Raw genomic sequence first — 12049 nt, forward strand, 5'->3', positions numbered from 1 at the left:
GTTAGGAGGGTGTTCGTTTCTTAGAAGTTTTCACATCTTTTGCCATTTACTGAAGAGGCCAAATATTCTGGGTGTCCCTCACTTCATTTGAGCACATCAAAACCACACGAATGATAATTACACAAGAATTAGCCGCTCATTTAAATCTGCTTCTAGACTGCGGAGCTGAACGCGTCCGGCCGCAGGACACGCCGCTTCAGGTCAAAGCCGCTCATGAGGTTTATGGGATTGCTAAATGAGTTTCTCTTGGACTTTCAGGTGTGACGGACAAACGCACGAGCGACAGATGATCGGCGGGATCCTTCAGGTCGTCGGGAGCCGCAGGTGCTCCGGCCCATCGGGTGAACGTTTGCTGTGAAAGCTGATATTTCGTGAAGCCTTTGAACGGAGCGGCGCTTCGTGGATGCTTTTTCTCGTCTGCGGCCTCTTCCCTTTGCGCTCGTTTCTCTTCTTCCCAGCCTGTCTCTCTCACTGTTTCTCTCTCGTCTGACCCTAAACCTGTTCCTCGCTGGCTATCTTGAGTCGGCAAACAATTGCACAATCGAACGTGACGCGAGATACCTGTTTGCGGACCTCCCGTTTTGCCGTGTTCTTTTTCTTCCTTCCCAGTGAACCCGACCTGGAGTGTTGACGTCTGTCGGGGAAGCAGTGCTGGAATTTCACCCTGTGAAAGCATGAAGCAGCAGGTTAAGGTTAGTCTTTGTCGGCATCCATCTTGAGTTTAATGAGTAATCTGCTTCAAAGGGCCGCCGGTGAGGCAGGTGCCATCAGACCCCTCGGTCCACAAACGCTCGTGTTTTCGGCAGAGCTTCATCCCGTTTCTCTATTTTTCCATCGCAATAATGTGTCCCGAGTGTCGTCGTATCTGCTTGGCACAATAAAACCGTGATGACGTAGCAAAATGTAGCAGTACTCACATTCATCCAGTGGAAAACTCTCGTCTGTCTTCATTATATCTCCAGCTTTGTCTTTCTTTTTCGTTCCTCTCCTCCAGTTTCCCCTCATTCCTGTCCTGATCTGTTCTTCTCTCCCCTTTTCACTCCCACGCTGTAATCGAGTCACATGTTGCCGGTCCGACCCCTTTAAAGAGAGGCGGGAGCTCGGGGGGGCGGCGCCTCTTCGCTCTGACCTATCGTGTCAGGGGGGCGGAGCTTACCGTGGTATTTTCTCAATGGGAAGGTCAGAGGCACCATTCATTGAGAAACAAAGGAATGTCATTTGCTGTAGCTGTGCTGGAGAAACTCCTCGTATACATGAACGAGAAGTGAATTATAACATTATTCAACTAAAGGAGGCAGAGCAGAGCATGCTGATTCAATAGAAAACAACTGCTTCCAGTGCAGTCACACTCGGTCACTAATTCAGGTTTTCAGCACTATGCCCTTCAGAATTTTTACCATGTAGAAAAGCAAAAGGCAACACCTGAGGTGGTGTTGTGTAGTCTAGAAAAAACACTCATCAGCTGTAACTACATTAGATCTTATGCTTTGAAGCTTGATCGTACTAGAGTACGTTCGGATCCGCCTCACATGTGTGGTGAGCAGCTGTAGTACTGGTTACATTAGTTTCGATCTAATGGACGCTTCACTACAGCTACAACTGAAGTCTGTCAAACCATTCCTGCGACTGCTGCTCAGCTCCTGTATCCCATGACTCTCCGTGTGGGCGACAGCGTCTGTGTCTGTTTTGGCAAAATATATTTACAGAGATGCTCTCAAACGCACAGTGTGGACTGATACGTCTCAAGTGGCCTTTTGTGGTCACTATTTCAGGCATGGTGGCAAATCAAAAGCTTGTATTGTTATTTCATTTGAGTCCCTTGCATCTGATAGGGTGCCGTTTGGATTTTGTTTTCAGATCTGCTTCACTTGAGCCAATCTACCAAAAGTGCAGCAGGTTTAACGAAGCATTTTTCCCTCGTTTCTTCAGCCAGTGCAAGTATGTGTACATACGTATGTATTGTCTGGTCTTTTTCATCCTGATGTCTGGTTTCTACTGGATGAATCTGTTCAACATGTTCAGAGAAACAACATCAGATTTCAAGATCATGAGTCAAACATTCATCATAACTGTTGTCATGTCCTGCATTAACGGCTATTATGAATACACTGAGGCCACAGAATGCTTTTAACACTGATGGTCATCTATGAAATTGTCACAGCCGACCGTGCCGAAGGAAACGTGCGATCAATGCAGCATTTGTTTGTAGCAGGTGTTGATCATTAGCAGATTCAAATGAGCTGTTCGAATGCACGATGAGTTTACGCAGTTACTTAAAATCACGTGAAATCAAACTGACCTTCAGCATGAAGACGGACTGTAACTGTGGCTGGTTTAATAGATGTTTCTTGAATACATGCGCACAGCTTTGTGGATGAGAAGCGGCTGTAAAACCGTGTACCGTGAACCGTTTCCTTCCGCCGGGACACTATTTAAAGTGTCACTCGCCGAAGCGTCGAGATGTTTTCGATGTCCAAAGCTAGTTAGCGCACTAGACTAGTCATTACCACACGCTGACCATCATGCGCGCTCACACTCGCGACACAAACGAACTCGACAAACTACAGCGCGCGACCGGGTTCTCGCGCCGCGCCTCGCGCTCTTCCGTTAACGCCGAGCTTAACCGATCGCTCTGAGGCGATTCTGCAGGACCGATTAAGTCTTTAACGTGCTCGAACTTTTGCAATCTTCCTAAAGCTTAAACATGCGTCCGTACGTGATAATCGGTACACGTCGAGCCCGTCGTTGTTTTAACAGTAGTGATGTACAGGACGAATCTGAACGACAAACAGAATGAAAGGAACATTTACCTCATTTACCTCTGCTGCTTTACCTTCGTTCACGTGAACGCGCCTGTTTTCCCCTCGAACTTCTGCTGCTGAAACTGGAGAGAAACACGAGTTCAAACTCCTTGACTGTGATTACAGGTTCGTATAACTGAAACATAGTCGGGATATACATATACATATACATATACATATACATATACATATACATGCAGTGATTTGATCTGGAGTGATTTCTGATCTCACTGTTCTCAGATCATCAGAGCTCTTCAGCTGTGAGACGGCCAGTGTTTCTGATGGTGTCATCTCAGTCCATCTTCAGACCCACAAATCCACACATTAATCGGTGTGTTTTCTGTTTCAGTGTTTCCTGTTCCTGACTCTGGAAGCACAGACTTCATGAAGTCTCAGATTGAGTGATGTGAACGGAGATTATTGAATTAAAGAGTAAATACTCAATCACACACACACTGATAAAGGGGTCTTACCTGAGGTGTCGGCACCAACACATTCGATCCCGTGTATTTTCCGCATTTTTCTTCTTTTTTTCATTCTCCTCTGTTTTTCTTTTTTCCTGTTGTCGGCTTTTTCTGGCATGATCTGAAGTGAGCTGTTCTACATGCAGACGTATTTCTCACTGTGATATAAAATCACTCGTTCTATTGAGTGTCTTCCTCTCTCTCTCTCTCTCTCTCTCTCTCTCTCTCTCTCTCTCTCTCTCTCTCTCACACACACACACACACACACACACACACTGTGTTTTTCTCTCTTATTCACACAAGTGATCAATCGGCAGGCGGTGAACAGGCTTAACTCCATATACCTCTCCACCCCCGTGTGTGTGTGTGTGTGTGTATGGACCCCTGCCTACACACTCTCTCAAGGGCTCTCAGCCCCCAACACACTCACAAATAGCCTGATTCACACACTCACACTCAACATACATATACAACAGCACATTTACACCGACAGCCGCCCACGAGAGCACTTCCATTCCTACATCGCCGTCTAATGGAGCCGCGGCAGAGGACGGCCCGAGCTAATTATGTTTCACCCTCCATTAATTAATAGAGGCATTATCTTACGCGGGCTTTAATGCGTTTGGGTGAACGTTACACCGGGTCGTGTCTAATCGCCGAGTTGGTCTGTAGCCCTTCGATATCAGACTTCCCGTCCGTTCTTCCTTCAAACCGAGTGGGTTACGAAGTGTCAAGATCATTGAGGTCACATCAAATTAGAATAAATTAAGTGCTTCTGTTTCACCAGAGAGGCGTGAAGAGCGGCGCCGCCTTCAACCTGCCGGTGTTTCGCCGCAGGACTAAATAAAGCAGTCGCAGTAGAGAACAGATTCTCTTTTCGGTCCTAGTCGGAGCTGAACCCAGCGCGGTTCTTTGGGTCGGGAAACCGTGATCGACAGACGCCGACGATCGCCCGTGGCTCGGTTCGCCCGTTAACCCGAACTGACTCGGATCGCATGTCGACACGGTTCAGTTCTTAACGTAAAATTACCCTCGAACCCATCGCCAGCGGCGGGGTTCATTAGTATTCTGGTGCTGGTTAACAGATTAAAATGTGAGTGGGAGATGAAGAGAGAATGTGTGTCGCTCCACACTTCAGACTGCAGAGGAGGAGAACTAGTCAACTTAGACTCGCTTTGAAATAATTACCAGCAACCCTGATAATGGCAGAGCGACACAGGCAGAGCTTTCAGACGCAACAAGACGGACAATATTAAGAGCAGAAAGTGGGATGGGATCTGTTGTCACCATCTCTCCATCTTCACGTACACCTGCTCTCGCGTCTGGAGGCGTCAGATCGCAGACTCCTCTCTGAACGTGCTTTCTGTAGATTGTGTGAGCAGTATTTTCCTGTGTGATTCTGTTTCTGCTGGTGATTCAGTTTTGATGGTTGTTTTTGCTGTAGTGATGGACGCAGGGCTCCTCACATGGCTGAAGGGTGTAGTGGGTGAGCGTGAGCGTGTGCGTGTGTGCATACGGCCCGTGGGTGTATGTGTGGGCGACTGTGTAGGCGTCATGTGAACCTGACTCACGGTTCAGTCTGCTGTAGAGGCAAAACAACACAATAAACACTAAATACACAATCGCTGAAGCGTCGCTCTGATTGGACCAGGAAAACAACTAAACAAATTTCCTCTTTGAGCGGCACGATTATCGTAATCACGCAAATACGTCTTTCATATTTTGCGTGCTCACTTTAAAATATTGACTGAAATTAACATTCAAAAAAGACAAAGACAAGACGTCCTTTTTCCGCTAATATCATTCCTATCGGTAGCAGATGTGCTAGCGATGTAATGTTACAAATTACCATTCGGTACGATTGATTTACACTGGTATTAATGAACTGAACGCTTGATGTTTTTCGATATGACCCCGTTCTGTGTTTCTTGCAGGGTCTGACTGTGGCGGCTTTGTAGGTTTCAGTAAATTTGAGTGTGTTTGAGTGAGGAATTATACAGGATTGCGTGGGCGTTCGCTGGCAGGAAGCCCATCGCTGCCTCACTGTAGAGAATGAGAGGTGGCGATGCTCTCGCTTTATTCATCCCCACAAACTACTGACACGCAGAGAAGAGGAGAAACAATATCCAGAATTCACCTCGCCGACACGAACTGGGGGTTCGGCCGGTTCGCGTTCCGAATCTGTTCCTCTGTCTGTGAATCTGGCCTTTCAGAGGCCGTGTTCACTGCAATTATAGCTCAGATGTGGCACGCTGTGCTAAACGGGAGGTTTGTCATCCGCCGGGGCTCGTGCCTTTGTCGCGCCGTGACCTTGATTGGCAGGAAGCTTCGGGACTCGCTCAAAGATTACTGCAGAAACCATGGCAACCCCGAGTAGTGTAAATGGTGAAGTGCCGCTCAGAAGGACAAATGCTGGTCCCGTGAGCGCTGATGATTAACCTGTCCAGACCCGCGGTCCAGAGTCATGTGCTGGGCTTCCTGCAGAGCGACGTGGCAGGCGCCCATCACCGATTCTAAAAGAAAGCTATAGAGCTCACGAGCGGAAACGTGCGCCGTCGTGGAGCAAATCGCAGAACGGGTCAGAAACGAGCGGCTCGGGAAGTTTCCCCGCATGACGGTTTGGAGATGCTCGGCCTCGTGGTCGCCAGGCAACAGAGTAGCGTTAGCGTGTTGCCGAGGCTGTGGTCTGCACGGCAGATCCCTGCAAACGCGCACAATTGCAACTGAGCTGCTTTCTGCTGGTACGAACGGAGATTCCCTGTTATTATGTTTCTAAATGTCATATCTGGTGACGGCCCAAATTCAGCATGAAATGATCAGATGCTGACGGTCACCCTTGTTCCTGTCAGCTATAACCGCTCTAGAGCGGACGTAGCGAGACTTGCCTGTTGCTGCAGATTCATCACTGATTGTAAAAGAACTCTTCTAGTGTATATTCACCTCAAGGTTACTCGACTGAGTGAAGCAGCGAGCGTCTATCTGGAGCGTGTGGGCGAAGCGTGTGGGCCGCCGGTGGGCGCCGTGCGGTTTGTGAGAGGTGACGGCTGACCGCAACCGAGGCCACAGCGTCTGGCCTTGACACCGTTCTTTCACATCCTTGCACTTGTAGGTGATTGCGGCTGAAGTAGTAGCAGTGTTTGTGACCCTCCCCTGCGCTGCAGCAGCTGCTTCTGTGTGTTTGCGTCTCGTCGTCTTCTGCCGCCGCTGTGATTCACGCGCGAGTGGGCGTCTCTTTTATCCTCTCGTCGGTCTACCCCACCGCACGCCTCCTCGCCGCCGCGTCCCGCTCGAAAGCCGTTGGAGGAGGACGACAGCAGCTGGAGGTCTCTCCATCTTTTTTTTTTTTTTTTTTTTTGTGTTCTGCATCTCTCTTTACTCAAAAGCTTCCATAAACGCAGAGAGATCGGCGTGTTGAAGAGGGTTGAGAATATCAGCGGTGTCATTTGAATTTTCTGGCGAGATCCGAGTGCTGATGAATAGTCATGAGTCGACGCCTCTGCAAACTGTCCCTGCTGCTGTCGAAAAGAAAGACGCCATCGTCACGGAGCCGCTCTCGTGAGAAACGCTCACACGCGTGTGCATCTTGGTTTGTGTGTTAGGACGCTCTCATGAAACACAGAAACCTGATGTTTAAAGTCTTGAAAATAATTCAGAACATGGATGTGTCAGTGTAATAAAAATAGAGCACTGTGTCCATCCTGTTGACGGAGTTCACTTTCAGTGCCGTATCTCGGTTTCTTTCACAGATCTTTTCTCGTCAAAGCACTGTGTGTTTGCTGTCCCTACAATACAAGAAGAACAAACTTCATTCCCAAGTAGCCTTTACTTGCTGCCGCAAGGCACAATCCATCCGTTGTATCTGTTAAAGTTCATGAGTAATAAACCACTACTAGATACTAGAGTAAGGCAGGGCCGGAGCCCTAAAAACCTCTCGGGACCCGATTGAGACCAGCAATGAATACTTATCAGCGAATGACAGTTGTGAAGAGCTTACAGTGAACACTAGAATGCTGTTTTAACATAGTCCAATCATTTTAAAAACAAGATCTCTTTTCCAAATGTTCATCTCCCTCGCTCTCAATGTGCCCTCAGGCTCACGCTGCGATATGAATAGATAAACGCTCACATATACGCTGACATGCCCCTTCGAATTGATTTGTGTTTATTTTTACTGGCAGTAGAATGACCTCGTAAAGGGTCAGCTGTTGCATCTTGGGATTGCTCCGTTTTTTGTTTCGTATGTTAAACAAATGGAGGCTGAGAGCGGTTTGAGCCAGAACTTTTGCCAGGAATGGTGCTGTTGCCATGGCAACAAATGGAGCGTTTAAGCAGAGAGAGCTTGAAGAGTTCTTCACTAACCCATCCAGAACCAGGTCCTGTGTGTGTGTGTGTGTTAGCTGCAGTTTGGGTCCAAATGTGTTTCCAGTTCAATCTGACAAAACCTCCCTTCAGGGACATTTGTGGACATCTTCAGTTGGAAGTTTTTTTTGTTGTTGTTGTTTGCCTGTGGTGTCTCTTCATTTAGATAGGGGTGAGTGTGTGTGTGTGTGTGTGTGTGTGTGTGTGTGTGCGCGCGGATTAGCGTCTGTCATTAATTAGCAGTGTGAAATGAGTGTGGGCGGTTAATTGTGTGTTTGGGAGGTCGACCCGGCGCTCAGCGTTGGGTAGGGTTGTAATGCGCTCTGACACACATCTGGATTGTTTGTTTAGATTAATTGGATAGAAAAAACATCCTCAGCTGAGCTGATCTGGAGAGAGTAATTTGACTGATTGTTCATCATTTGTTGTTTGTCATTTAATTTCAGCGATGAGATCTGAGGCTTCTGAGCAGCTCTTTCTTCACCTTTTTGGAAACTTTTGCCAATCTTGAGTTCTGAGGAAGATCTTGGTCTATTGATGGTGAAAAAGATGATTAGTCATTGGTAAATCACCATTAAGGTCATTTATGGTCTATTTGAGATGCAACAGCCTTAAACAAACAGGACAAATATATGATGGATATGAAATTTATACAATGTAAATAAATAAATAAATAAACTTTCCACATTCACTTTATATTTATATTTATATATATATATATATATATATATATATATATATGAATGACCCAAATGTGGAAAGTTTTAAAAGTTTTAGTGTAATTGTAGCCTGCAGTTGTTGTGTCTCCACTGAAAGATTAACCCTACACTACAGCTGTGTGTGAGAGGATTCTTTGTATCATTGTTTTATTGCTGCCTGAAAACACTTTTATCACAGATATTCCAATAACTCCAATAACTACAGCCTTGAAAGAAACTAAAGTGTGTGAATGACTAGCATTATCCTGCAGTGCTTCAGTTTTAGCTTTCTAACAATACATACAGCATCAGTTTGGTTCTTCATAAATGTGAATTACTGATTTCAAATCTAAAAAAACTCAAACTGCTAAAAGTCTGTAGATGCATTAGTGTTTGTAAAGAATGTGGCATAAAGTGTTTCAGTCGGAATTGTGCTATAAAAAGGCGTTCCGACATTATCGACGCACCAGCACATTATATTGTAGTCAGAAGACGCTGACTCTCTCAGAACGAGTCTCACTCACACAAACTCACATTCCCACTGACTGAAGGATACGTGCGCCGTTGCTAGGTGCTGCATTAGCGCTCCTGTGCTTGTGTGCGCGTACGTGTGGGTGTCACTCGCTTCATTTTCACTTTTCTACATCCATTTTATTTGTCTAATGTCACTGGCTGTATATCAAGTGAATGCACATCAACACAGCTAATATGAGCTGTAAGTTAAGCACATGCATATTCTGCTTGGTTGTTTTGAGGTTTGTTTACAATAGTTGTTCCAAATGCACTGTAAATGATCTGGCAATCATTGCAAATCACAGGTGTTACAATTTCAAGCTCCATTGTTTCATAATTTCAGTCTAGACTCTTTATGTGGAGTTCAGGGACTTTCAGGTATTTGAGATGCTTTCAAAGTCCTGAAGTTTATGTTGATTTGACATGAATGTGTGTTTGTTCATTGTTTCCAGAAGAGGGCAGCAGAGTTTTTCCTGACAGCCTTTTAAATACTAGATCAGACTTGATCAAGTCCACAGAGTCATGACTAATTGCGTTAAAAACAGCTTAATATGCCTCTCAGTAATTATAATCCAGAAAGAACGCGGACCGTCTCTTTATTGACACATTTATAGTTATTAATCTGTTGTTTGAGTCCATGTAAATTCTAGAAAGGGAAATATGATCAAGCCTGTCAGCGTCGGTGCGATGGAGATGTGTTGGTCAGGAAAGACGGGGCTCACAGCTTCTTCAATCATGATCCTGTTGTTTTTATATTGTATATATTTTATTAAAGAATCATGTTTCAGTCGTCTGAGCCGTTACCTGTTCAGGTGCTTGAACTAGTTACTGACACGGTTTTGATGTTCTTGTCTTTGTTTGTTTATTAAGAGTGCTAACTTTATCCACATAGAGTCCTGCAGCCGTGACGTCAAAATACTGATTCTCCACAGGTTCCCCCAGACTTCCGTATGGGTTTTTCCAGTTTTAAGTAAAACCAGGTTGTAAATATAAATATTTGGATATAATCCTGATTGCTTCAGAACACACATAGGAAGCTGCTTGAAAACAATGTTTTTGACATCCATTTAATGAGGCGTGAAGGTTGTGGTCCTACATTTTTTGGACTGAATGACAGAGCTGTGAGTCTAAACTTTCCTGCTGTCTGTTAAACCGTTAGTTCCGTTTCATTCCTCCTGACCACCAGTGATGGTGCTAAGCACTAGCGGATAATCGCAGCGTCAGTTAGAACAGGTCGAGAAAGTCAACACCGACTGAGCCACGAGGCAATAAGCCGCAGTAGTTCGGTGCCCAGCCTCTGTTTGCTTCTCGCTGTGATGGGTCGTTTAGTCGTGTCCAGTTTAGCTGAGCAGCAAGGATTCACCTTCCCAAGCTCTGTCAGTGCTCTCTGCGATGCCTTCAGGACTGATATTGGATTTCTCTTTCTTTATTGCGCAAGTACATATTATATTTAATTGTTTGTGTCAGCTATACCCTGTGCTTCATGGAACTATCCGGTGGCTGGTCTCGATTGCACAAACCTATATTTTTGAGTGTTTTTTGTTGCATATCACTGTTGTGCTTATGTATGCCACTCTGTTCTATCCGATGGCAGGTTAGGTTAAATTTTGGGTGATTCCGAGTCTGTTTTCAGGATAATAATCTTTAGGTTCTATCTGAGGATTTTTCGCCAACCACCTGCGCTGGTATGATTACAGTTTGAGTTCCTACGGTGCTAACCGAGGATGTATTATTGACGGATCCGTGGCTCACGGTTCGCCTATCTCTGACTTTCCACCGAGTTGCAAATTGCATCCTAACACACTTCTTCCCAATGATGGACAAAATCACTGCCCTTCGTGCTTAGGGATTCAGCATCTAAAAGAGGCTTTGACTGTTCCGTGTTTGCGTTGTAGCGTGCTACCGATGTCTGAGAGACCGCTTCAACTTACCGAACTGGATCCTAATTCGACTGCTAGCTAGCCTTGCACAATATGATTCAGCCCCGTGTTGTGTTCAAAAATGCTGCACATCAGCGGCTGCTGGAGCTCCACCAGCAAAGAAGAAAACTTTGGAATCAGAACATTTGCTGTCTTCAGAAATGGCAGAGCTGAAATGTTGTCTTTTAATCTCTACGACCTCCGGTACCAGCCACGACTGTAGACAACACACCAGAAGATGAGCGTGTTCTTGAACATCCAGATCCGGATGCCATTTCAATGAGTGCATATAATTTGCAATTTCTCCATGAAGTCATGACCAAACCTGTCATCCAAACCCACCAACAGGATGTCTTTTCCAGCCTGTGTGTTGCAGGTGGATCAAGCTCTGTCATCTGAGCATTCATCGGGCATAGGCCCATCTTCTCCAGATGATGCTTCATCTGTTTTACAGACGGCAGTTGCACGTTCGGGGCTAGACAGATTTCCTGTTCAGCCTGTTCAGACCAATGTGTTTTGCAGGCAAGCCTCTGTTTTGTTTTTTTGATGCCATCATGTAAAGACTTTGTGCAAGAATTCTCCAGTGCATTTGCAAGTTCCAGTGTAGCCAGAAGGAGGTCAAAGACAGCCCATATTCCAGCTTCAGTGGCCAAACCTGATTCCATTGGAGTGGGGCACCTGAGATCGAACAGCCAGTAGCAGCACTGGTGGTGTCACCTGATGAAGCACTAAGAGGCAATGTACGCTGCCCAAGTGCACAACGTTGGACATACTTACGCATTGTTGAAGAATGCATACGAGTCAGTAGCCTATATAGCTTGAGCAGAAAGTGTTATCTGTCAGCTCAGGTATGGCTTGCTTAGACAAGATTGCCTGAAGATTGTTAGAAGACGCTGAGGGAGCGATCAATTGTGGCAGGACATCTTTCTGGCCACAATGTCTCTGAGGTATTTAGAGAAGAGAATTAAGTTGTCCAAAGCCACGTGACAGCTGACCCAGGCCCCATGGGCACCTTCTTTTAGGATGCCCCTGGCTCCTGCTTTTCCACGCTACTCAATTGTGGAGCAGCGACTGCGTCACCACAATATTTCTTAACCTCAGATACCACAATGACAAAGAGGGGCTGAAGAGGCCCAGGGACGTCGCTTTTTTCACAGTCACCATCAGTGGGGACCACGGCAGTGGCTTAGGGGTTAGGGTTACGTCAGTGTCCGACCCTTGGGTTCGGTAAACTGTGAGCAGGGGATACCCTTTGCAGTTCAGACGCCGGCCTCCCACCTTTACAGGAATCCTTG

At 46.0% G+C, this 12049-nt stretch overlaps 1 protein-coding gene across 1 annotated transcript in view; it reads left to right on the forward strand.

Annotated features, from left to right (window-relative positions):
• Window positions 1-630: 630 nt before the first annotated feature.
• Window positions 631-12049, forward strand: part of aamp (angio-associated, migratory cell protein) — a 52868-nt gene continuing 41449 nt past the window's right edge. The window contains exon 1 of the mRNA XM_051112887.1: window positions 631-692. The gene's annotated coding sequence lies outside the window, so the exon portion shown is untranslated. The remainder of the gene's footprint in view (window positions 693-12049) is intronic.

This window comes from Labeo rohita, chromosome 6, assembly GCF_022985175.1.
Source record: "Labeo rohita strain BAU-BD-2019 chromosome 6, IGBB_LRoh.1.0, whole genome shotgun sequence".
Taxonomy (NCBI): domain Eukaryota; kingdom Metazoa; phylum Chordata; class Actinopteri; order Cypriniformes; family Cyprinidae; genus Labeo; species Labeo rohita.